General features: G+C 38.1%; 1 protein-coding gene across 6 annotated transcripts in view; it reads right to left on the bottom strand.

The window, feature by feature from the left end:
* Positions 1–26,016, bottom strand: part of CAMK2D (calcium/calmodulin dependent protein kinase II delta) — a 158,043-nt gene that overhangs the window by 108,936 nt on the left and 23,091 nt on the right. The gene's annotated exons all lie outside the window — the stretch shown is intronic.

The following is a 26,016-nucleotide window of genomic DNA, read 5'->3' as shown; positions in this document are numbered from 1 at the left end:
GTTTCTAGCACCGCTGCTGAAATTGAAGAGCGCATGATGTACTTTAAAGTGAGGTGACAAAAAGGAGTAAAGAGAACACGTAACATTAATAGCAAAGCACTGAGCCAAGATTTTACTTTTTTATATGATTTGTGTTTAATGATGTCCAAAATGAACAGACGGAAGAGACCAACAGAATGAATATAAGAACACAGACTGGATTTTACTCAAATGTGGGAACCTTCAAGCAGTTCTTAAAAGCATGCATTCACACGGTGCTGAGTTCAAGCTAATAAATCCTAATTTTTTTCCCCTTTTTATATTCTAATTTGCTGTGGATTTAAACAGCCAGCTGGCGACTCGCTCACTTCACTGTTTTGAGAGAAGGGACTTAGAAAAGCAAGAAGAGCATTAGTAAAAGTCTGAATCTGCTGCGTTGTCCCAGCAAGCCACACTGGCACAAGTGAAAATAACTTCAAACAACAGTCCCTAGAGAATAAAAGGTAGTTATTGTTTATACGCATTTTGCCTATTTCTGAGTTAAATACCCTCATCAGGTTAGAGAAGATAAATTAATATATATATTAATTTACTTTAAAAAGTAGAGATCTATATTTTGTATATTATATAAAAATATATGCACAAGTATATATAGTCATTTTATATATTATATATATTTTAGATATTACATAAACAGTACATCTACTGAAATTGAGTAATATGCTGTAAAGCTCTTCAGTGCCAATGTAAACAGAAAGGCCCTGAGAGCCAGTAAGTGCAAGTTTGATCACCCAGTCACCTACAACTGTTGGCCAACCCATCTTCACCTGACATTTAACTCTGTTTACAGTGTGTCCCATCCTCTCTCCTCCATACCACCTCCTTCATCCTCATCTCCTGTCCAGTGCTGCATCTTGTACCATCTCCCTAATATATCTTCATGCAAGACTTACATTTGCCTTAACAGGAAAACCCGAATGCACTTTTCATACTGAATCTTCTCCTTACTACCTCTTCCTCTCCCTACAGCAGTATATTTTCCTTTGCGACTCAAACTTGCAAATTCTTACAACCGATAGTCAGCCAAATCTTCTTCAATCGTTCCTCTTTTTGGACCATAATTTGTTTACAGTATTTCTCATTTCGTCCTATCTTCTGTTTTCTGCTGGTTTCTTTAAATATTTCCAGGCTTCTCAGTCATGATTCATATTGGAGTAGTTCAGACATTAAACATGACAAGTTATATTCCAGAATATGCAAGCTTACGCCACTTGCTCTCAGCAGGAGTTAAAGCAGAGCACGCATGTAAGCAGACCAAAACCCCTGAGACTGCTTTATCACAACACATTTCAGCCAAACGGCAGCTTCCATTTTTCAGCTTTTGCAGAGGAATACGTAACAATTCAGCAGTTGGAGTTTCAGGGTGCTTACCACCTTTTTGCATCATACAGTTTGACAGGTGTGGAGAATACGATTAAAGGAGAGCAATTTGAAGAAAACTCTAAATGCCTCATACATTGAGCTTCTGACACCAATACTGAAATAATTTGTAATTACAAAATGCTGCTGAATCAGCACTTTAGTTCCACGAAGCATCTGTCTGAAAGCCTTTCTACACATCCCCTTGTGCTCATAGCTGTGAAAGCTAGATGATGTATTCACAAAAATCACAAATTTGGTTTCCTGATTCAGTCAGAAATGCCCGAAGCAAAGGGAGTACATGCAGCACAAGTGAGTCAGCATGTACAGCTAATGGAAATGACAGCTTCGCCCCACGCAGGGGACACTTCAAACTTGGTGAGCAGCTTAATGACTGCTTGCTTTTAAATGGAACTTGATAAATTTATTAGATTTGTGTAACACAGCCATCAGACGGCTGTGTTATATTAAGTATAGAGGTTTTATTTTCCAGTCCTATGTTCCGAGTCAAAACGAAGAGAAGCCAGCCTGCAAAACACTAAATCCTTGAGTACTTGCTCCCACATATTTCCACATACCCTGTTTATAACACCAACACTGAAAATGAGTGTTAGATAACTGCTCCTTAATGAATAGCTCTAAACGATAATTAGGGAAGTTTTTTTTCCGTTTCCTAACTTATTTCCTGCAGAAAGTTGCAGTAAGTTTGCAGGAAACAACAGTATTTGGAAAAAAATTCTTAGGAATTGAAAGTAAGTTCAGAAAAATACATCGTGTATAAGAGATGCCTGGAATTTCAGGCGTCGACTCAGCAGTCTAACAAGCACTGAAGCATCTGCTTGCCCTCAAATACTTCACTGGAGAGGGATGGGCTTAAGCACATACTTGAATGCCTTGCTGAACTCCAGTCCTACAGACCCCATCTTAAAGAGGAATAGTTCAACCCATTAAATCCATTAAGAGCATTCTAAACTCTGAACAGACTTTTGTTTGACAACTACAATTTTGAAGGCACCTTCAAGTATCTCTGTTTCTAAAATAATGCTGTTGAGACATGAGACATACATGAGACATACTCATATTCCCTCCGAATGTTGATAAAACAATATTGTCTCGTAATAAAAAGACAAAAGAAATGCAGCTTACTATAAACCCAAACAACACTGCCAGCTACAGCAATGTGTAAACTATGGTAGCAAATGACTTTTTAACTTGAAATAAATCATGACCTACTGACTGACACTAGCTAATTTTAATATAAATGAGTAATTACTACATGTAAGACACCAAGTCGTGACGACTGCCTAGGGTATCCGCTTGGCTTGAATAGACATGAGTAAGTTGCTGATTTTGAAGCTGCTGCAAAGAACAACTTCTGCACTCTGACTTTAAGTTCTTCACTCTGGCAATGTTTATTTTTAGAAAGCGTATCAATGATCACCATCTTTTGCCTTGATGTCATTTCTAGAACAAGATACTGCATTAATTGTTTGGGAGGGAGAAGCTTTTTTCTTTTTTTCTTTTTTTAAACAGAAGATGACCCATGAGGATGTTCAGTTCACCGATAGCTTAGGGATGCTAGAGTATTCCATATTTAATAGAAAGGGAAAGAGAGTAGTCAAAGGCAGAAATTCCATTGTGCAGAAAAGGTCAACAACTTTTATTTCTAACATTTCCTGCAGTCACTGTTACTTTAAAACTAAACATTACACATGACTTATTCCACCAGAGACTAAGGGCTTCTTTTATGCAAATCCACTTGAAATCACTGACATTTATCTTAATAAAAGCTCATGGACTTTAACCCCCTAGGAGGAAACAACTGTAGAACTAGAACCAAAACCAAAAAGAACAAAAACAATGGTTTGGCAACTATCATTATGACTCAGAGGAAATTTATTAAGCACATCAAAGCCAAAGCTTTTCCTAACAAAAAGAAATGCTAAGAATACATAAGCACATGCCCACAGGAATATTTCTTCAAAAATAACAGTAGGCTGTACTAGTACTATAGGACTAAAGATACTATTGTATTAATAACAATATCCTAATGACTAAACCTCAGTATTTACCAAAACAGTAGGTCATAAGTAAAGTAGGTATTTATTTCTACATGGCCCATAAAAAGCTAAAACAGTAATAATAATAAACTCAAAAAGGAGTTCCACATGAAACAGTAATTTGATAATCTTCCTTCCATTAACTTATTTTAAAAGAAAGAAGTGGTTTATGACTAACCCACCATATTATTTTTTTTTCTGCCCTGCCAAGTTGCTAAGTCTTTGCTCATAAGAATAACAAATCTCCTCCTCAAATACCATGTGCATGAATAGGTTTTAACCATCTGAAGCTTTATATTGCAGCAATCTTTGATACCAGGATTCTCATGCCATAACCTCCAAGCTACATGAGTATGGTCATATTCTGAAAGTGGATCATCTTGACATTATTTTTAGGATCGCTTTTCCGTAACTCAATTCACTGAGTTGGTAAAAGCATTTTTTTAAAAAAACACGTTAGTTTTGCAAACACATACTACTAAAAGATGGTACTCAAATGGAGTCTCTTCTCACAAAAAAACCAAGTCTCAGAGGATTACTGTTGAAGTACCACCACAGTAATTTCAGTTAATGCTAAGTGGTGAATCCTTTATTGAAGGTTAGTGGTCCAATTTGTATTAATCTACAGTTTTGTCCCTCAGTTTGAATAGATCTCTTATTCTTTCAGTTTGATTTTCCAACAACGCAAACCCACTGTAATTGACTGAACCATGAAAACACAAAAGCCTCTAATACTTGAAACAAAGGATAAATGCCCAAATCCTCCAAGTGTTTTGCCTCCTAACTCCTCATTTGTCTTATTTCAGTACGACATTCACGCCTAAATAGCTTGCCTGATTCAACAGTTGCCATCATTACACTCCGTTCCGCCCCCCCTTAAGGTGAGGATAGAATAAACAGGATTTTTTAAAAACAGCCACAAACAAAAGTAAAAGCAAACATTACCAGGTATTTAAACTTTTCCTTTTGACACATTTCTGGGGTTTATTGTGTAAACAAGCTCTCTTCCTTAAATGTGTGCTTTCATTAGCCTCTGCACTCTGTGCCATTATATCCAGAAGATAATCAAAGGAACTGTAATTGTATAGAAATCCTGTATCAGATTAAGCTGTCTAGTGCTACAAGCAAGAAGTCCCATGGGGCAAGCTAGCCTCTTCGATGGCCAGTGGTTGCACAGAACCTGCCTGAAGGGACTTGCACTTTTTTCCGCTATTAGGGCAACTAACGCTTGGGTATTCGCACGTATAGTGTTAATTCCCAAGCTGCTATCCTCTCCCCTAGCTACTGAGCTTCTTGGGAAACACTGTAAAACTGGGTTCTCTCTCTGTTGGCAAAACAAACAGGGTAAGTAGACCATTCTCTGCCTCAGGAAAATAAAAAGATCCTAGACTACACGGAGAGAGAAACAGAGCTGTGAGGAAAAGCTGTCAAAAGGAGAAAAACCCAATAATCCTACTATGTCAAAAACCACTTGACCCATTTCAGTTTCTCACGGTGTCAGGTTCATCCCTGGTACAACTTCAGCTTTAAAGATATGATCTATCTTTTAAAACCACATGCAGCTTTCAGGGATAAAACAAACACAGTCAATAGGCCATTCTAGATAATGAATGTTTATCCCTTGTTTCCCTAAATAAAGACCCCAGGAAGATATACTAACATTCCAGAGAGTCCAAATGCTGGCACAGTGACTACTGTCAGCTATCTGAAAGGCTACAACTGGAATATCATTGATATTAGCTGTCTGAAAGGATAAAACTGGAGTAATTTAAATGGCAATCATTGCACAGTATTTTATTGATATTACAGAAGACAACAAGAAAGTAATCAATATAATTGGGAAATTATTGAATTTAATTACCCTGATGATTTAGAGAAAATAAATATATAAGAATATATTTACAGCAACATGATTTGTTCAAAATACCCACGTTGTCACTTTAAGTCAGAAATTTTATTATTCTGATTTGAGATGGTATGTTCGAGGTGTTCTATTGCCAAACCCTGATCACTGATGCAAGTATGTCTTTGAAAAATCACAGCACAGGGCTCTGGCTAAAAAAAGCAGCCCTTCCCCCCCGCCCCCAAATGCAGCCCAAACCAGACCTAAACAACAATAAAATGTAATTCAGAGTCAAATGGAAGAATTTCAATTTACTCAGCAGCTAGAGGTTATTTCCAACAAGTAAAACTGGTGTTTTGTTCAATTCCCATTCCCTCTAAGTATCAGCCTCTGGCATTGTCATCATTTTTTCTAGGATTTGCTGCATATCTGAAAAAGTTATTTAGTGGAAATACTTGAAATTATGAATGATATGTACCACTATTATTAAACAACCAAATTTAATGTGGTTTCCATGGTACAGCTGAATATTCTACTTAAAATATACACTTTTCCACTAACTGAATCTACTGTAGAGAAAAACCTTTCTCTTCTGCAACTGAGGTAAGGGAACTGGAGGAGGGAAATAACCCAGCCTCCAGTTGTGTTATTTAATTAAAACTGCCAGTTCTAATTAAATTGCTGTCAAAGCACTGGGGAAATAGTAGCACTGTTATACCAAATTTATAAAACGGAAATTCATTACTCATATACTGTATTTGCCCACAGCCCTTTCAGCTAATTCCAAGAGCTCACAGTCAGTATGCGTATTGAAGAGCTCTGGGAGATGGAAAGGCTTTATAGTTCAGCATAGAAAAAGTTCAGCAAAGAAGCACTTTCCCTTTGCTTCTTAAACATCTGTGAGAACTGACACAGAAAGCATAGATAATGCACAAAAGCAAATCTCAGCAATTTCTGCTTCTTCCCAATACAGCTCATCCGTTTCAAAACCAAATCTGCATTTTAGTGCCTTTCACCACCTGTCACACAGCTGGACATATTCCAATTTCGAGGGCAGAGAAACCTCTGACAGTACTTTTTCAACTGCCCATGGCCTTTGAGAGAACAAGTCTGTGACGGGAAGGAAGGTTATAAAATAAACTCTCCAGAATAATTCACTAACGGACTTTTTCCTAATACTTCTAATGAGTGCTAATGATTAAAGCCAATCTGCAGAATCATTCCTAGTGATACGGGCGCATGCTATGATCCTGGCCCCTAGTCTGAAAATACACCCTGAAAGACACTTCTTTTTCCAAGCCCCCTTACAGACAGTGCAATAATGCGGTGTGGTAAGATACTTCTCCTCTTTAAAAGAAATACAGGTAGATTTTGAAATTTTTGTTTTCTATCTTCCCTCTTCCCCTTTTCACCCGCACACACCTTTTTTTAATTTTCTCTTTATCACCAATACTCCTAGAGAGAGGAATGAGAGTTAGATGTATTTTAGCCAGCCTTTCTTAATTGGAAATAGCTGAAGATATGGCTAAGGGCAGAGGTGCCGCTGAACCAACATGTGCACAAAACCTTGCCAGGACAACAGAGAAAGCTCGGTCGGTGAGGGAAACCTCATACAGATTTCTTTAAAATCAGCCCCCTCCAAGACAAATTACTACTGTATCACACCAGGATTCTCCGTAGACATCAGGTACAAAAATGGGCAGGGCCAGTTTAATTTAAAGTTACTCTTTTTACTTGGGATTTTCTCATACGCTTCTTACTAAGATCAAATCATTTGCCGTTTACTCTGCTGTCTTCTGACACGGTGGAAACCACTCAGCAACCTTCCCTCTTACCCAAGAGTTCCTAGTTAAGGCACCTAGGATGCGGTGCTCGCCTTCCATTGAAGATCCAAACACCCTCTAAGCAAGGCATCACTTCTGTCACATCTCTGCTGGTCAGAATAAGGCAAGTCCTGAAGGCCCAGCCAAGGACGCAAAGATGACTTACTGCATCACTGCTCACTCAGAAAATCACTACCTAAACCAGCCCCCCAAACCTAGAGGCGACCAGGTGCCTCCCTGCTTGTATAGAATTTAAAAGTTCAAGTAAGATTGCACTTGTGCAACCTAGTAGATGTTTCCCATGTATCTTTTTGTGCTTAAGAATGCAAAGAAGCTTCCTGCTTAGTTGATTTTTACTTATTAACAACACCCTGACTAATGTGCCATGAACTTCCTGCTCTGAGATTTCCAAATTAATTGTAACCACTCCACACCTTTACACATCATACCATTTTCTGATTGCTTAGGTAACTACATGTGAAACCAAGCTATCTATTAGCTAAACTGGATGACCATCACGACAAGAATCTCGCTGTCAAGGAGACCAGGATTAGGCTGATAGCAGAAAAACCTTCAATTCCCCAAACTACGGTGTGGACAGATGTTGATTTCTGGCACTTACTGTTGCAACTACTGAATACAACATGCAACAGTGTCTACCGCAAATACAGCTGAGCAGATTTTCCTCTGGAATCTGCCCCCTTTTTGCTCCTCAGGCAACATAAAGGGAGAGTGTCTGCAAATAAGCAGAAAATTTCCTTTTAAAAAAAGGGAGGTCTCCGCTTCCATCTTTGCTCCAAATGTTCGCTTAAATGAACGTATCAAGGATGAGAAAGTATTATACTGAGGAAGCATTAGTATGCTGTGCAGCATCAGTCTAGCCCGGATAGACTTTAAGTTAGCAGCCTATCTTTAAAGCACGCTAGGGCTAATGCAGTTTTCACAATTAGCAAGTCCTAATTACCTTCCTTGCACCACCCTTTCACTTCTGCATAACGAGTACGACAAACTCCCTGATGCTATGCCGCAGAAGGGAGCGATTGTGCCATGGAAAACATTACTCTGAGTTGCCTAACTTTCACATTCTTAAAGCCTGATTCATGAACCGTATCACTGCTGAACTGTGCGCAAGGTTATTGCGCATCACGCGCGAACACAGTTGTCTCCAGTCTTCATCCCCCCAGCTCCCGCATGCACAGTGCTGCAGGTAGGACCTGCGCTATGCAAGGTAAACACTAAGAATCCAACTGGAGGTATGATAGAGCGCCAAAATCCTCATTTCCAACAACCCTGGAAATATTAGTAGTGCAATTATCTCCTCCACAACAACGTCCACTGATATCTGCACATTCCTGAATTTAGTCCTGAACGAGGACAAACGCTCTTCGAAAGGTAGATTTTTTTAAATTAAGAATTTGGAGGAGCTCTTACTCAGAGAAGAGCTAATAGGCACCTCAGTAAACGTACAAAGCCAGATTCACGCACCCTTCCTCGGCAGAGGGCCAGTCACTGGAGTCATTATTCTGGGAGAACTCTCACTGATGGAACTGGTCCACGGCGCGCAAATTATGAGTCATGCTACAAAAACTTGGCTCCTGTAGTTGTTTCCCTTCTAATTAAAATTCACTCAAACATGCCACAATCTGGCTTTTACCATAACAATATCAATATCTGTGCCTGCTGCCAAAAGACTGTTCAGCACCGCAGACTGGCTCCAGAGGTAGCACATACACATAATACTGAAAGAGACACTGAAAATCATCTATTTTGTTGCTTCTCTCCTTAAGGGACCCAGCTACAAGCAGCCAGAAATCAAGCTGCCCTTTTTTTTTTTTTTTAAAGAATCAACTGAAGCAGCAGTAATACAGTGTAAAAGAAACATATGCACAAAGTAAACTGTTTCCATATATTATAGGCTAGCCTAAAAGATTTATTGAACATGGCTTGCCTTCACTTCTTTCTCCCACAGGGTTTGTAAAATTCCTTCTGTTGCCTTTTATTTTTAATTGGATGTTTTGAAGCAATGTTTAGTTCATTTATCTTTATTGGTTTTATTTCTGCTTTAACTCTCTTGAGAATTTCCTCAATTGCTGCTTCTATTTTTAAAATGTACTCCAAAGATACCAGTGAAGATTTTGTGACCTGTGCAACTATCACGCATACAGCTGAGCCCAAAGAAGTCAACATGAAGATTTTTCTCTTGCAAAAAAGATTCCTCGGGTTTGTCTGTTACGCATCCTTATGGATCAGGCTACAACCAAAGCCAGTGTCACTGTCACATAAGATTGTCGATGGCTGCTAAAATGAAGTTACACTTAAAAGTACTTTGAGGCTTCATATTTGTGTTTCTTCAGCATGCACTAACCACTAAGGAAAAAGATGACAATACTTGACATTATTGTCTCGGCTTTTGAAGAGAAAAAAATCCAGTCACCATCAGCAGAAAAACATCGAGACTAAAAACAACATTCCTATTAAGAATAAGAAACTGACCCAATCTTTTTATCTATAATATAATCAAAGTACAAAAGACTTAAAAGAAGAAAAAAACCACCTTTAAATCACAAATTAATAGAGGTTTCTTTTACAAGCCCATGTGCTCACTGAAACAGTCTTGCCTTTAAAAACAGACCAGTGTTCTGCTGTTTTTAATTAATGTTCTGTGCTATCAGAGATTTAACTAATAAAGTAATTAAAATCCCAATCAATGAACACTTCCTGCTTAATGTTTAAACCAGAACAAACAAAACCCACAAAAACCCCAAAGGCATGGAGATGATGTGCATACCTAAACACAGAAAGCAGCGTTCAGGAACACAAGCTGGTGCTGACATTAAGTTACTGGAAACAAAGCGTGACCGAGAAACGCGCTAGGCTGAGGAGAGAGGAAAACTGTCTGCTATGTCTGTTCTACTGAAATGTATGGCTTAAAAGAGCTAGCTAAATCATTTGAAGAGAGGGGAAAGCTTTTTCCAACACTGACGTATCTTAAGTTCTGCGGATTGCAGGCACACGAGCAGCGTTAATGACTCTCACGTCCGAGATAGAGCTGATCGTACACTGTGTATATACTGCCAGCGCTGAAGGCTAGCAAGAAGATACGAACTGGAGAGGAAAACGTAGTGACTTTTCTGCTAGACTGTAAATGCTATTCTTCAGACCTTTAAAGATCCAGAGGCAGGAAGTTGACTCTTCTGTTCCTAACAAGTATCTCATTCTGGAGCATGAACATGTCTCATCATCTGTGATGTCCAAGTTACACGACTAACTGAACTCCAAATATGAGCGACTGCCATATTTCATTCAAGGTGTTGGACACAGTTGCCCTCACTCCTGACCCCTGGCTGTTCCCAGTCAAGCTAGCCTTGAAATGGCCACACTGTGACCGTTTCAGCAGAGCTGTAAGACAAACTATGCCAGCGTGCAAGAATATTTAGATATTGTCACTGTCCCGACAGAAGCATGAAGACTTCACCTTTGCAAGGGCCATGTAAGAAGAGCAGAAATACTTTTGCCAGGCTTTCAGAGATGCTATTCCACTTTCTATCACTACTCATTAATCATTACAGGCCAAGAAAATCACAGTCCATATAGAATAAGAGCACAAAGTCTAGTGAAAAGACCACTAAAATTTACTGTGCAGTTTCACAGCACATCAGGTTTAAGAAAACAGAAGTTAAGCTTCAGTCTGTTGGGTTTCAGTGCAAAACCAGTACGCTCCCCCGTATGTCTACCACAAAGCACTTCATTGTACAATCTCTTTGCAACCAAAATTACTTCCCTTCTGTATCTGTGTGAATAGCCTAAGGTCCTTTACCAGGAAGGAGTCACAATCAACTTAATTTACAATTTCTCTACAAAAAGTTCAGGAAAATATTTCTCTCAAAACAAGAAAGGTATTTCTTATTTGGTCCCAGTTTCTCAAAATAAAATGTGAAAACAGTATCATATTATCAGCAATCAGTGAGCTAGACAGATAGCAAAGCTCTTATGTCAAGTGACAGATTTCAGATGCAAGATTTGCATTTTCTTCTTAATTCTCAAGCTGGAATATAGCATATATCATAAAAAAAGCATAGCATATAAGCATAGCTTATAAAAAGCAAAGCACAATTCTGTATCCCATTCCTACGGCTTCCCTTTCCCAGCTACAGGCTTTGGGCTTACATCCACTTTTGTGCGTTTAGAAATCTGTGTTCTCCATTTGTAAACAATCCTACACACAAATTAAAAAAAAAAATCACCGCTTCATGAGAAATACTATATAATCAGCTGTGGATACAGAGGCAAAACAAATTCAGATGTGTCTGAAGAGACAGAATGCTTTAAGGTTCATCAAGAAAGCTACACAAAGACAGTAAGAGCAGCACTTGCTTCCTGCTAATTAAAGGGCTTTTTCAGATTATAGTAATAAAGCAGCATATTTTAGGAAAAGACTCGGTACTCCTCTAGACACTGATTTTTTTTAATTTGGTTTCTATATAGTCACTGAAAATATTGGTGATAGGAAAATAGCAGATGTGAAATTAAACAGTTAAGATCTTATGCCTACTTTTGACAAAACTGCCTAACAAAGTGCGTTCCATTTTGCAAAATATACTAGTTCTTTATTCCTCCCCTAATAATAAGACAAGCTATTTCCTTTATTATTAAAAAACCAAACCAAACCAAACAAACCAAAAAACCAACATAAAAAGAAACACCACCCCCCCAAACCAAACCAATTCTTTTCTACAGATAACAGCTATTACCTGCATTCCAATGATGGGGAGAAACAAGACAGATTGAATATTTTGTCTATAGTCTTCCACTAGGTAGAAGACAGCAACACAGAGAACTACATTTCAACAACCTAACAGTGCCATAGAACACTTAACCAAAATTTACTTGAAGCCAGAAGCATTATATTGTACTAAGATTTAAATATTAGCAAAATTCCAGGTCACCGATTTCTATAACAAATTCTGCTCAGTTCACGAACTCCAAATTTAACATTCAGACCTCAAAAGAGGCAAGCTGAGCGATAACCTTTCTGCCTTGGTCATTGCCGTTACAATTAAACACTAACCTGAACTTCTCTCCTCAACTCTCCAGGGTTTAGCATAATCCAGAACAGAAAGTAAATCCCATAACTGTTTCAGAGCTTCAGTACTAGATACAAAACAAAACAAAAACCCAAACCCAAAAAAACAGAAGCCATTTTCAACCCAGGAACAAGAAAAAAAGAGTTTTGCTACATAGAGGCAATTACTCTCAACTGAGGCGGAATAAGCTATTTGCCTGTAACATCTTTTCTCACCATAGTGGAATTTTCCTGGGAAAACACTTTTGGTCTATAGTCTAATGTATTTATTTTTTAGTTTAGAATGCCATGCTCTCAGAAAGTAATGGACACAGACATCTAGTAATTTGTACTTTACAATGATTAACTACAGTAGGAAAAAAAGAAATACAAGTCAACCCTGAAAACACTCTCCTGTTTAAGTGCAGTTGAAAACATCACAGTGATACAGGTACGAAGCAGCTAGAGGTGTGGAATTTGCCAAGACGAAATGACTGAGGAAGGGTGAAGTGCTAACTCGAACGTCAGAAGCAGGCAAAAAAGGCAAAAGCAAACCACAGACGTGTTAAGAGCACCAGGAATATGAATAGATCTAAAAAGTGCTTGACTGCAGTGCTAAAGTAGTAACCACTGAATGGCTTCCACTTCACCTATGCACCTCAAGCTAGAGCTTAAAGCTTAGAGCTTAAAAAGAGTATTTTCAGGCATTACAGATTCTGCATCCACTGTGAAACAGACTTTTCATTGTATAAGCTTACACACTGCCAACGGCCTGCAGTGAAAGAGATACTCTCCAGTTCCAGATACCTAGCACCAGTCTGACAACTTGTTACTAAACCCATCCCACCATTTACAAGTTCACTGACAGCAAGTTCCACAAATCCACTTAGTTAGACTAAAGAACAACATAACTCTGTTTTGACCTTGTGGTACAGCAAGTTTTCCAGCTTTAGTAAAATTGGTTTTCTTCTTGTCCCAGCTAATGGTGCTGAACAACCCTTTTGGAGTCAGGCTTCAGTGCTAACATGAGATACACGTAAGTAAGAACGTGCTTCCTCCCCAGAATACTGCAGAGACTTGACCAAAATTAATTATGGGTAATAAAATCCAGACTATTTCTTTAAGATCACTTTAGACAAACAGCTTTTGAGAAGCGTTAAGAAGGAACTGCAAAAAGCTACAAACACAGACAATTATCACTCTCTCATTAGATGTATAGTATGCAGTGAAATATCTCAACCTCTTCTAATTTTGAGAAGACCTGCAGCTGCTTTTGACTCAGTTCACTGGCACACGTGAAGAGAATATCTAAATCATAATGAATTTGAAGGGAAAAACCTGGGATTATATATGTATATATATAAAAAAATAAAAAGGAGACACACACACAGACTAACACACAAACATTTCCCCCCACCTCACACCACTGTTTTCACAGCAGAGCAGATGTACGTAGTAACACACCATCTTACACAAAGAAAGGCCTGGCCATTAAGAATTTCAACAAACAAATGTCCCTCTCAGGGACATTAATCTACAAAAACCAAAGCAAAAACTTCAAATAGAAAGAACAATTGCAAAGCTAAATTATTTCAGTGACACAAACTACTAAGATTGCCTATGGCACTAAGTGGTCCTTTAAAAACGTACATTAATTCAAGGGCATTTTCAGCAACCCTGCTAAAAATGCAGTTTTGGTAATGCTGTGACATTTCTCTCCTACTTTTTTCATTTTTTTGCAATAAAAGAAATGCTTTTCCCTAAGCAGCAACTTCTGGCATATATTTTAAATAAGGCTGCACCACTCTTAACATTGGAGTTTCCATACTAAAAGCTTCTGATTGCAGTACTCATGAATGTGTGAATTCTGCAAGAAAACACAAGATTTCCCAACTCCAGTGATTTATAAGCCTGAATTCAGAAACAGTGCTCCTGAAAAGAGCTATTTTACAGCTTCAGGTGTAAGCAAAAAGTGTTTTAAGAAGCTGCCACCCACTATGTGCAGTTTTAGCAACTCATCTTTTAAGATTAAGAGCCATGTTTATTTTTATCCACTTAGTGTCTTCAATAGATTATGAAAATCAGCAGCTTGGCTGCAAGTAGCGCATTACTTAAATGTGCAAGTGCTTTGTCAAAAAGCAAAACAAAAATGTGTTAATGAGGCTTGTGTTTTCAGTAGCTATATACCCACAGAAACATTTTAATACACTAAAAGGCTGAAGCAGAAGCACTGCAATACTTCAGTAGGACTTGTAAGCACTCACAGCTTGAAGTGTCAAGCAAATGAAGCTAAAAGAATCAAGGGAAAATCGATGGTCACAGCCCTTGTTGAGCATTCTGATACAGAAAACACGTCTGCTTTTGAGTTGCCAGGGCAGAGACCCAATATCATTTACAGCAAGGGAGGCACCAAAATATCTACGACACTTGAGTCTCATTTCAAAAATAATTGAACCCTCATACACCCTTGGATTTATCACTTTACTCTAGAACACAGTATTTCAAGCAAGTTGGATATTTTGCAAGTGATCTTTGAAACACAACACCCACCACTTTTGAAATTACAAGAGATATATTTAAGAAAAAAAAAAACCACCAACTGCACATAAAAATCTTACCACAGTTTCAGCATCCTTATGTACCACTGTTTTCCATTATCTTAGGTTATACCACCCCTGTTGCTCCCTTTCTCCTGCTCTTTCCACCTTTTTGTACCACAAACTGCTCTTAAAAAGTTTCTACTCTGCTCTTGCCAAATAAATTTCCAAGCAAGCCTCAAAATCTTCATTCACAAAATCAAGTTTTTTCCAATGAAGTGTTTTATTACTTGATGTTTACCCATCTAAAATTCAGGATGAAAAAGTGGAGAAGGAAGGGAGGCTGATCTTTTTCTTACTGTTTCGGGGGGGTTCCCCCACGTTATTTACCATACTCACTTAATGGTTCCAGAAAAGAACCATTAAGTGGCAGCTTCCCTCCACTCCCTCAGCATTTTCTCTGTCATTGAACACCATATGAAGTTTAGTCCACGAGGCAGTTAAAAACACATTATGAAAAGCATATGATGTACATTACAGTCAGCAGAGGTTCACAGAACAAGTGGAAGTTTGCGGCTTCATATAGGCACACTGACACACTATACCTTCACAGTAACACCTGGCAATATATTTAAGTGTTCACGTACAGGACTCCCACACAATTCAAGTTTCATTTCTAAACGTTAGAGTAAATAGAACGTATCACTTCAAAACTTGCAACAGACCACCTTTCCGTCAGAAGCATAGGCATTTAGAGGCAGTTCTTCACACGGGAGAGATCTAAAAAGGATAGCAAGTACTTGCAAAAGCACTATATCTCTACATAAAGCTCACACTGGCCAAGCGTCTAGTTATGCATTCCTGGATGTCTCTTGACTCTCTCTCACAAATACTGCAAACACAACTTAAAGATTTTCAAACCTGACTATTGCTGACAAAAACGTGGAATCTCAATACTGCAGAAACAAAGTCACAGATTTAGAAATCTAAATTTGGATTCATGCTCAACACTGAAAGCACCAATTAATATACTCAAGATTTAATGCCAGAAATAAGGCATTCAAGCCAGTAATTATCTGTGTTAAGTATAACCAGGACAGCATTCCACTTGGTAGCATAACAACACATATTACGGCACATTTTATTTCATTGCTTTAATCCTACTTTGAGAAGAGCTTCATAAAAATAATGGAACAAAATAACTTGCATTCCCTTGGCTTCTATATCCACACAGTCTTTGTAGCAGAACATTTTTCTGAAATGCAATCTCATCCCAGAATTCAAAAATCAAGTTGTATTATAACCAACAACAAAACTTCAGCAAACAAAATTAAGTCTTTATTTGTATTTCTGCCTGCAAACAACATTCTCTGTGCAACTGACTCCTTATAATGTAAGGAATCAGGCCAGTATTTTTACTGCTGATGCACATAAGAAAGTCACAGACAAAAAGTTTTGAATATAATTCCCTGCAGTAAAAATAGGAGTGAAAGGCAGCAGAGAGGTATTATTGCCCCTTGAAACAGCACTCTTGATTAGCATGCCTTATTCAAAAATGACTAATATTAATCAAAGTACTCTCACCAACTTCAAACGTGCTCAGAGTGAGTTATGAACCCCAAATCTCCCTTTGAACGGTATAATTGGTGAGCCACTAAGAACAGTTATTCTCTTATTTTTTAAATGCTGAAAGGTTAATCGTAGCTGTCTACAATTACGAAATAATGTTCCTCATCCTCCTGACCACAATAAGTCACCGAAGAGTGATCTGAAGCACTTTTAGGACAAAGCACTATACGGCTAGTTGACTCGATGTACCAAGCTTGGTCACGAGCGCTGATCAAATATTACCACGGAACTACATCACATGTCTCGGCCTCATTCCACTTGTGCGCCTTGCAGCTGCCTGACCCAGCCATTCCCCCCTTCCTGAGAATTAACGCTCCCAACATGTACAGAGCAAACTTCCTGCGCTGCACCACGACCGATACACACCTTCTTACCCAGCCGTATTGACAAGGAAAAAACAGAGGACATGTGGTCACTCTCCTGAAGATGGTGTGGCTCTCCTACACTTAAAAGCTTCAATTGACAGCTGTTACATTGGCACGTGACAGTTCTGCCTACCTTTACTGAGTTTCAGGTAATGCTTATGGCAGTTAAGAATGTGCTTTTAAAAAAAAAAAATTGCACTCCCACAAAAAAGATTCAGTAAAGACGACAAACATGGAACAGGCATATGAGAGGGGAAAAAAAAGCAGAGAATGGAGAAAAAGTGCACAAGACCTAAAGGAGAAAGGATGGCCGACTGCAAGACCTCAAAAAAACCAGCTTCTGCCCCCAGCTTCAAGAAGGAAGAGCAGTAGTTTTGAGGCAGGGCAACAGTTTCAAAGCAGCTCCGCGGGTCCTTCGCGGCTAGACCAAGAGAGAAGGTTTCCCCGCTGTCCTGAGCGCCTTCCTTTTACTGTTGTTACGCATGGCTATGTAACACTTGTAAAACCAGACAGATTTTAGAAATTTCTGAAGCCATGTTGAAGTACAGCTAGAGAAACATGATTTGAGGACTCCATCACACAGACAGTGTTATCCACAGATATTAGCCAAAGGTGCCAAGATCCCTACAGATCCTTGCTTCTGCTACTGAGCGTTCTGAAAAAGTGAATTTAGTTATGGGAGAAAAGCATCCATATGGATATTCAGGGATGTGTTTTGGTATTAGGGGAGAGGCAACTGGGAATATTTTGAGAAATCAGGCCTAAAATGAAAACCTATTATGTTTCAGATTCTATTTGATCTGAAAACATTTTTTCTAATTAAAAAAGCTAATGACTTAATACATTTCTAGTTTGGTATGATTGGCGAGGTCAGAAGACAGTTGACAAAAAAAAAATCATAGTGCCTCTTGGAGATTAATGATCAACTCTATGCAATCAAATCCAACCAACAATTATTTATAGACTAATCCAAATGCATGACAGCATTCCTCCACCAGGATGTTGAATTACTTCAATATTATGTGCCTGATTCCTTTCAGTAAATGTATAATAAACACAATTTGTAATGCCGTGGTATCAAAACCACCTAAATTCTCAAGTACATTCATTCCTAATATCACCCTCTCCAAGGATGCTGCGAAGGCGTGTCACGCTGCTGAGTTATCACATAGTGCCTAAAACAGCGTTTCTCAAAGATTTTTATTCATGTCACAAGCTTCTAGGCACCATTGCCTTTGCACAGCTCTTCTTCCTCTTTGCTTCCGTTCCCCGTTGCCATTTCTCATCCTAAGGAAGGGAAGGTAGTTTGCAGCAATTACAACTGGTTTCTTTTTCACTACCAAGAGAACTCAGCTTTTTGCCAGCAAGGAAAAGGAAGGGATCCATTCTCCTCAGCTCACCTTCTCCCAACAACCTTTGAATCCACTCATGACTGACCCCTAATCCCACCACACCAGGTGTCAGAACATTTAATCTGAGAGAGACCACTGTCAGCAATGCGTCTTTCAGGTGTATAGAATACCTCAGCAGTAAGCTGCCTCGCAAAATAAAAAAGATTATTTTAAACCAGAAACTTCCCGTGTCATGCTTTCAACTAATAAGCATTTTCTCAAAAAAATACCACCACCAGCAAATTTATGACCAGGTGCACCCTGAAGCTGAAGTATGAAACAAGCTTATTTAGCATGTAAATTGCTGACCACCCCTTGCATGCTGTCATTTCACTGAAGTAATACAATCTCTTTCAGTAATTATTAGACTTAACATCAGTTAAGAAAGGGAGGGGAAAAACCCTTCTGGATTGCCTCGGGGATAACACAGCTTGAAACTCAAGTAATTCAACTACTAAATATTGGAAGTTCATAGCTTCTCTTAAAAAATCCTCTTGCAAGAGGCAGTTTGACACAAGTTATCTATTCTGGTGATCTTCCTAACTAAATTGCGTATATTTTAAGTGAGGTATAAAAAAATAAAACTATACAGACTTAGAGTTTCATGAATGAAATGAATGAAAAGTGAGTGTGGCTGTATATACATCCACACTGGCACTAGTGTGGCTAGAGAAACAATACACACACTGGCAGGGATTTCCCCTTCGCATCTTTGATTAAAACTCCACTCGTGTACAAAGGCACTGCAGCAAACGACACGTTTCCTAGGAAGCGCTGCAGCCCGGTACAGCTCTGTAAGGATACACCAAACACATGAAACTGATGTTTCCAAAGTCTACGCTTAAGAGACTTCGGTTCAACATAAGCTTGCACTTCTGAGGGTGTCACACAAGAAAAGGACTTCCTAGATGTCAGAGGGGTGAGAGGCAGATTAAACAGCTAACTGGCTAACCATCAGCTATACATTATGCACAGTAACTCTTCTATTTAAACCTAGAAGCATTAGTATAGAAGATGAGACTGTTTTATTTGATGCCATACAATATGATGTTATTACTAGAAAACAAATCTTAGCTGCTACAAATTAATTTTAAACCATTATGTTGAAAAACTCGTGTACAGTTGACCTGTAATAAGTACTTTAATCCAAACTTGATTACCTAGGAAATTCCCCTTGTAAAATAATAGAGTAACTCAAACAGTGATGTCCTTTCTCATTTAAAAAGTAATACTGGAACAAAACATACTTCTTACTCATTTGTTTATGGTAATATAAATATAAAATATAAATATAAATATAATGGTAATATAAATATAAATATTATGGTAATATAAATATAAATAAAAAAGCCCTAAGGCCTGGCCAATTATAATTCGCAGTCAGAATGTCACTCAAGGTATGTAGCATTACGTCCTATCACCAAAGTGAAAGAAAAATACTAGTAGAGAGGTATGGTCAGCTGATGTGACCGATTTCATTACAAATGTATGTTATATATCTAATTAATCAAAGAAATCATTCAAATCACTTGACTGTGGCAGAAGATGAAAAGGAACTACTGAACGGGGGAAGAGGGGGAACCACTATCAGGAGCTGGAAAGATAAACAACTACAGCTTAAAAATGAACTTCTCTGCTAACAAAAGCACAATAGACCAAAATGTTGTGCAATGTTGGCAACGGACCACTCTGCAGACAAGGCCCATGGAAAGAAATACGTGGAAATAAGCAATTTTGACCAGAACTAGGCCAAGAAGTGTTCAACATACTGAAATTTTCCAGACAAAAGCTACAAAGAGTCATAAAAAAGTCTCATTTCTCATTGCATAAAAGATGCGGCTGTTCTGACTGCACATTTCAATTCTTTGCCTGAAGCAGCCACTATCTGACTGACCCACATCCATTTTATTCCTCAGAAAAATGTGCAGAAAGTTTTGTTTGACATCTAGCAGTAACATCTCAGTAAGAGAGGCTGAATAGAAGACGACTGTTTAGTTGCTACCTGTATTAACTGCAAACCCCCCCCAAGATCTGCCTTTCCTTTGGGAAGCCCTCTTAAATTCATACAGGAAAAAAAGGACACTGCTGATCCTCTTAATTATCTGAAGATACTTTCAGGCTATTTGATAATCATTACAATTCCTAACATGAACTGAAGGGATGAATCCTTCGCAATAACATAATGAATATATTACTAAGATAAACAGTATATCTGTAAACTGCTGCTCATCAGTTAAACTAAATGAAGCTCAGAGTGTTTCTCAGCATTTCAGAAAAATACGTAGTTAAAACCCTTCTGCAAAAATTAATGACATATGTTTCTATGCAACTACAGAGATTAACCTAAGCGATCCACAAAATTACAATGAATAACAAACTTCCTGAGAGCTTTAGCAATGCATAAACTTAACTACACTACTTAAGTAGAACTCAGTTACTAAAGCATTAATTAGGAGCCATTGACCGTATCACAGTTCATAGTTCAGAAATCACATGCATTTTGCTGTCAAGTGAGCCAACCATTTCTTGGATAAGTTAAAGATTAGAATTTACATTTAAACCAGAGTCTCTCCCTGCCCCCCCCTTTTAGAAATCTTCATTATACTGACACAAGCATTTATAATACTGGTGAAATATCAGAGAATTTTTTAAAAAAAATCATTTATTTGTTGTTTGGATTAAAACACAGTAGTTTGTACACATTTAAATGATCAAGTCTGCTACAAGGGACCTTTGATAATTAGTTTGTCCAAAACTGCTAATTTTAAATAGACTTGGATAAATGCCATAAACAGTCCTATCATTCTATGGCTTTATAAACTTAACAGAAAGTAAACAAGGATGAAAGTTTAAATATCTATAATTCCTAGCTGATGACCCACAGCAGAAAAAATAACACTTAAAAAAAAGAAAGAAAAACCTCAAAAAACCTGTCTGAAATGCAAACCAATTCACAACTGCTAACAAATGATGCACCTCAACTGCAGGTAAACTGCTCTGGCTTTGAATCTCATCTAACCTTCTTTTCTTGGTTTATTTACAATCATTTTTAAAATCTATTTTGGATACTAGCAGAATGAATAATATTCTGATCTGCTTTCAGTTAAGGATCCAAAAGGAAAGAAACACTATATAACTCGGTTAATTAAGTAATTACCTATTTTTTTCTCCCTCCAGACTAATGAATCAAAGAATAAATTGGTCCCAAGCTGAAGTTCTCCTACTGTACAAGGCTGGTCAGCTCACCTGAACTCTCCAATATAGTCCTGAACTTTCACTTGCACATACAACTTCTCTAAGTTGTATATATAACTAACCAATCTTTGCTCACATTCCTATTAATTCATATACTCTTGTATGCACATACTGCTATAAATAAGGTCTTAAATGTTCTTTGTCAATATTTGATTCTCTGAGCTCATTTACTCCATCTAAACAGCAGAGTTAAAACGCTTACCCCTTCCAAAGCCACAAAATTATTTTTCATCAACTATTTTATGATGTAGTGAACTTCAGAAATTTTTAGGGCTATCATTTTGGAGGTTCGTAATTTTTCTCCACCAAGCCAACCTAGGTTTCTGGAAGCGAAAACAGCAATTGGACACTCAAGAGCTGCCTGCATGCCAAAACGTGCCTGAAACTCATTCCCATGCACAACTGGGTGTGAGTTCCTGGCTGCTGCCTGAAGACCAGCTCAAGTACAGAAATTGTATTACTTCTGTATGCAGCAGTTCATAGATAATGGAGGGAATAAACTACTATAAAAATTTCAACTCTTGTGTAAGCTTTCAGCCACACAGGCTCTATACTTAAGTTTCTACGATTAGAGTTTTCCTTTATTTAAATAAAATAATGTCAAGGTTTTCTAGCTAATTTGGCAACCCTCGTGTAAAAATGTTGTCCGTCACCCACTAATCCCAGTGCATCGATTAGTATTTGCCTTATTTACAGAATTAATACTTCTAATTCATGAAGCCAAACGATCCGTGGTTGATTATAGAATGCTGATTTACTCTAAAGAATGTATGTAACTAGACATTATTAAACAATTCATTTTCTTCATCATTCTCACACTAGACTTTCAAAAGCTGAGAAGTTTGGGCACCTTTGGCACTGCACCAGTGTTTTAACATCTGATCTGTTGTTTGCTGTACATAAACAGGAGACTACCACAAAGAAATGCCAGTTGACCTTTTGGTCCCAGTGTAAGTGAAACAGCTGTACAAAAACCCCATTAATAGGTTTTACACAATGCAACATCATCAAATGAAAGAAATGAATACTTAAAATTCAATTTAATTTAATTATATAAGTAGTTTATCTGGACAGCGTTTTATTCATGTCCCCACTTGACACGTCCATGGCTATTTTAAATACAAACAAGCTTAGAGAAAACACATGCTAGTTATTGTTTGCTTTGACGTTGTTAAGCAACTGGAAGTTTATCAGGTTTCTACAGCCAATTAATTGTCCATCCTAACTTAGCAGAAAGCGAGATCAATGGATCAAATCCTCAAATAGCTTTAAGCTCTGCACGTAAGGCTTTGCTTGCTACTACCAAAGAGAGCTCTGATAACTCCCCCGAGGAAAACAAAACAAAAAACCCCCACACTTTTATTGAGATCTCCCTCTGCATTTGTACTTCAGCTTTTTCAGGGGAGAAGAAACACGGTCCACCAGGACAACCTAAGCTCTTCTGATGTAGGAATCATCAACAGATCCAAAGGGAAATAGCAACAGTCTATCTGAACTCACTACGTCATGCCGTACAAAAGCCGGAGGGGAGCACACGTAAAAGAAGTCACTTCGCCCAACACCTCCATAGCTGGGACTGCTTCGTGTTCGCGTGTGCACCAGTGCCGGCAGTGAGTGATGGCTTTATGAGCTTCAGTTTTACTTTGTTACACTGCAGAGGGAGAAGAGCCATCACTATATATAACATATTAGCATAGCTTAAGAAAGCAAAGCAGCAACTAAGGTTTGTTTCTTTTAACAGGAACACATTGTATCAACTTATCAGTTAACACACACCAGTCCACAGAGCCCATCATCCCATTTTCTGACGGTTTTCATAAAAGATTACAATGGATTAGAGCAACATTTTAAAAACACATTAAGACTACATTTTTTTTTTAATTAGGTATCCCACTAGGAAAAAACCTAAGCTCCACAGAATTGACCAAATCGAGCTTCTGCACGTAACGAAAAAACAGCTTGCAGTTATACAGGAAATACAGTCTTACCCTGAATACTTCTGATTTCTCCAGGTCCTGCGTAGCTCTAAACTAACATCCTCCAACCCCTTCTAATTTCCAAGCTGAAAAGTGGTACTTCTGAACCACTACACGGGACACAACTATACCTCTGCCACTTAGCCATGTTATCCAACATCATGAAACGTCCTGAAAGAGCTACAGAATTCAGTGTACAGAAGGACACTGAAGCTACTTATCAGGTGCAGCGTGCAAGAGAGTAATGTAAAGTCACTCTTCCATGGTTAAACCGGTGTAAAACTAATGAAAGTTCTCCCCCCCCTTAAGTATTTGTTCAGAGTGTAATAATGTGCGATAGTAACAACCATCTCTCACAGAAGATTCTAACTTCAACCTTTCACTTCTGAATTACATCAGTAAAACGTGAAATTTAAACACGCTTACCTCTTTCAAACACACGTCTTCCATCCTGCTTATCCCCACTTTTATTTTCTTCGCTATTAAACTACTTCAAGAACTTCAATTTCCCATTTCCCTCAGCTAAGAGAATCCCAGGCTACAGTCTGACAGTTTGCTTAATGGGCTGGATACTGTATAGATAGCACTTCTATTTAAAGATACATTTTTAATTGCCCACTCATATCTCAATTTAACATATCTGCAGTTAGGGGTCATGTGTCAATATTTCTGCTTTTAGATCAAATTAGACAGTTCAAAAGGTTTAATGGGATGCAGAAGAACGGGTTCCAGACTGAACAAAATTGTCCATTCATCAATAACAATGAGTTTTACTCCTTTTTCTCTTTTCTAATGGTTCTAAAAATACAAAATAAAAATCTGAATTTTAACAGATAAAAATAAAACGTGTATTCTGATAGCAATTAAACATTGCACATCCACGCATTTTAAAACTTTCCATCTACTATCAAATTACTTGTGAAATAAGGCTCCAGCACACCACAGTGCTCTCAAACGGACGTTCACAAAATGGCTACATCTGGTTTTCAATGCGCTGGCCTAGTCTTAACTTTGGCCTTAGGAGCCCCAAACCTCTCTGACAATTCCCTGGTGCAAATGCTCGGTCAGCTACACCAATTTTTGGAAATGATACTCCATAGGCTTTCATATCCCAGTAAAGTAGACAGGTGTCTTCCTCTCTCCATCTGGGAGATCGGGGAGGGAGAGAGAGGAGGAGGAGACACAGAGGGAGAATCTAAACCACAGAAAGGAAGAATGGTGTCTTACTGTCGTCTGCTGTTGAGTGATATACAGAAAAGTTTTCACTGCAACATCTTAAAAGGAAGTTGAAGTCAACAGCTGAAGAAAAAACAAACATCATGCAGCAAAAGAATCTGAAAGGACTGGCTATACGTATCACTACACAGTAGATAAACCCAACAGCAGAAGAAAATAGTGAAGATACAAAGAAAAAACAGCAGGGGGAAAATACTGTCAAAAGCAAATATTTCAAATCTGGACTCAGTGAAGACAACTGAAGTATCAACAGGGCTGGGATGTCACCCAAGGATTCAGACCAGGTTGAAACATGGAGGACTTTTATCCCCAAAAACCATTCCAGGAACCGCCAAGAGAGAGACCCTTAAGGAGCGAGTTAACCTTTGATTAGAAAAGTTTGTCTAACTCACGTTCACTCAGTGCTAAAATTCTTTGGCTCTTCGGATGACTCTAGAGATTAGCACATCAGTAAACAGCCAGTAGAGTGAACATGTTGAGAAGTATTTTCATTAAGGCTAGATGACTTGTTAAGGTGGCTTTGTTGAAAATCACATTATGATCATACCCAGAAGGGGGAAAAAAAACCAACAAAAACCAACCCACATCTAAGCAATAATTATTACTTTTTAAATTATGAATTATCATGAATATCTGGATAATTTTGCCTGCGTTTGACCAAGCTTTTGGGGAGCTGGAGGGACTTTTTATTTATTTACTTCTTACTAATCGTATCATCTTGCCATTCAACCTGAAAAGTTGCTAGTACGAACGTGTGCGATAGTAGTAGGGTAAAAATGCCTAAAAATATGTAAAGGTGTAAATTTGATTTATTCAAATTAAGAAAAAATAGATTGATAACCTGGTAGATAACCTGTTAAAAAAAAAGCCTACGAAGCTAAATCAACCATTCAGCTATAGTGAATATACGGACAATTTTCGACCACTGGATATCAGAATCACACAGTTCAAGACTTAAACTAAAAATTTAAAAATATTTACATCCCTTTCAACATAAATATTGAAGAATGCATTACTCCTCTGCTCTGCTTAATAAGTTTGTTTTATATTTGGCTGGTGCTTCTTTATGACCTATAAACATAACCTGTCCAGGGCGGGGGGAGTAATCACTTAGCTTTGAGTGAAGGACAGACTAGGCTAAAATATTAGTCAGTTCCTTCAGGCTAAGTAAAATTTCTTCTTTAATATCCACGAGAATATTAATCCAAAAATATAGCAGCTTCTCCTACAAGTTTAAAAGAAATCAAGAACTCATTCTGCCTGAAAGAATGTTCCTCTTCAGAAGTATATTCAGTTCCTCCACGATATGTGAGAACTACAGCGTTTCCCATTCACTTTCCTCCATGAGCAGTTCAGCAAGATTTTGGTTCGCGATTTGGGCAAAAGATATCGCAGTTTCTTGAGGAAGTTTCTCAATTGTCCATTTTCCCCTAGAGGAACT

This window comes from Calonectris borealis, chromosome 4, assembly GCF_964195595.1.
Source record: "Calonectris borealis chromosome 4, bCalBor7.hap1.2, whole genome shotgun sequence".
NCBI classification, from domain to species: domain Eukaryota; kingdom Metazoa; phylum Chordata; class Aves; order Procellariiformes; family Procellariidae; genus Calonectris; species Calonectris borealis.
This window is presented reverse-complemented; position numbering and strand designations above follow the sequence as displayed.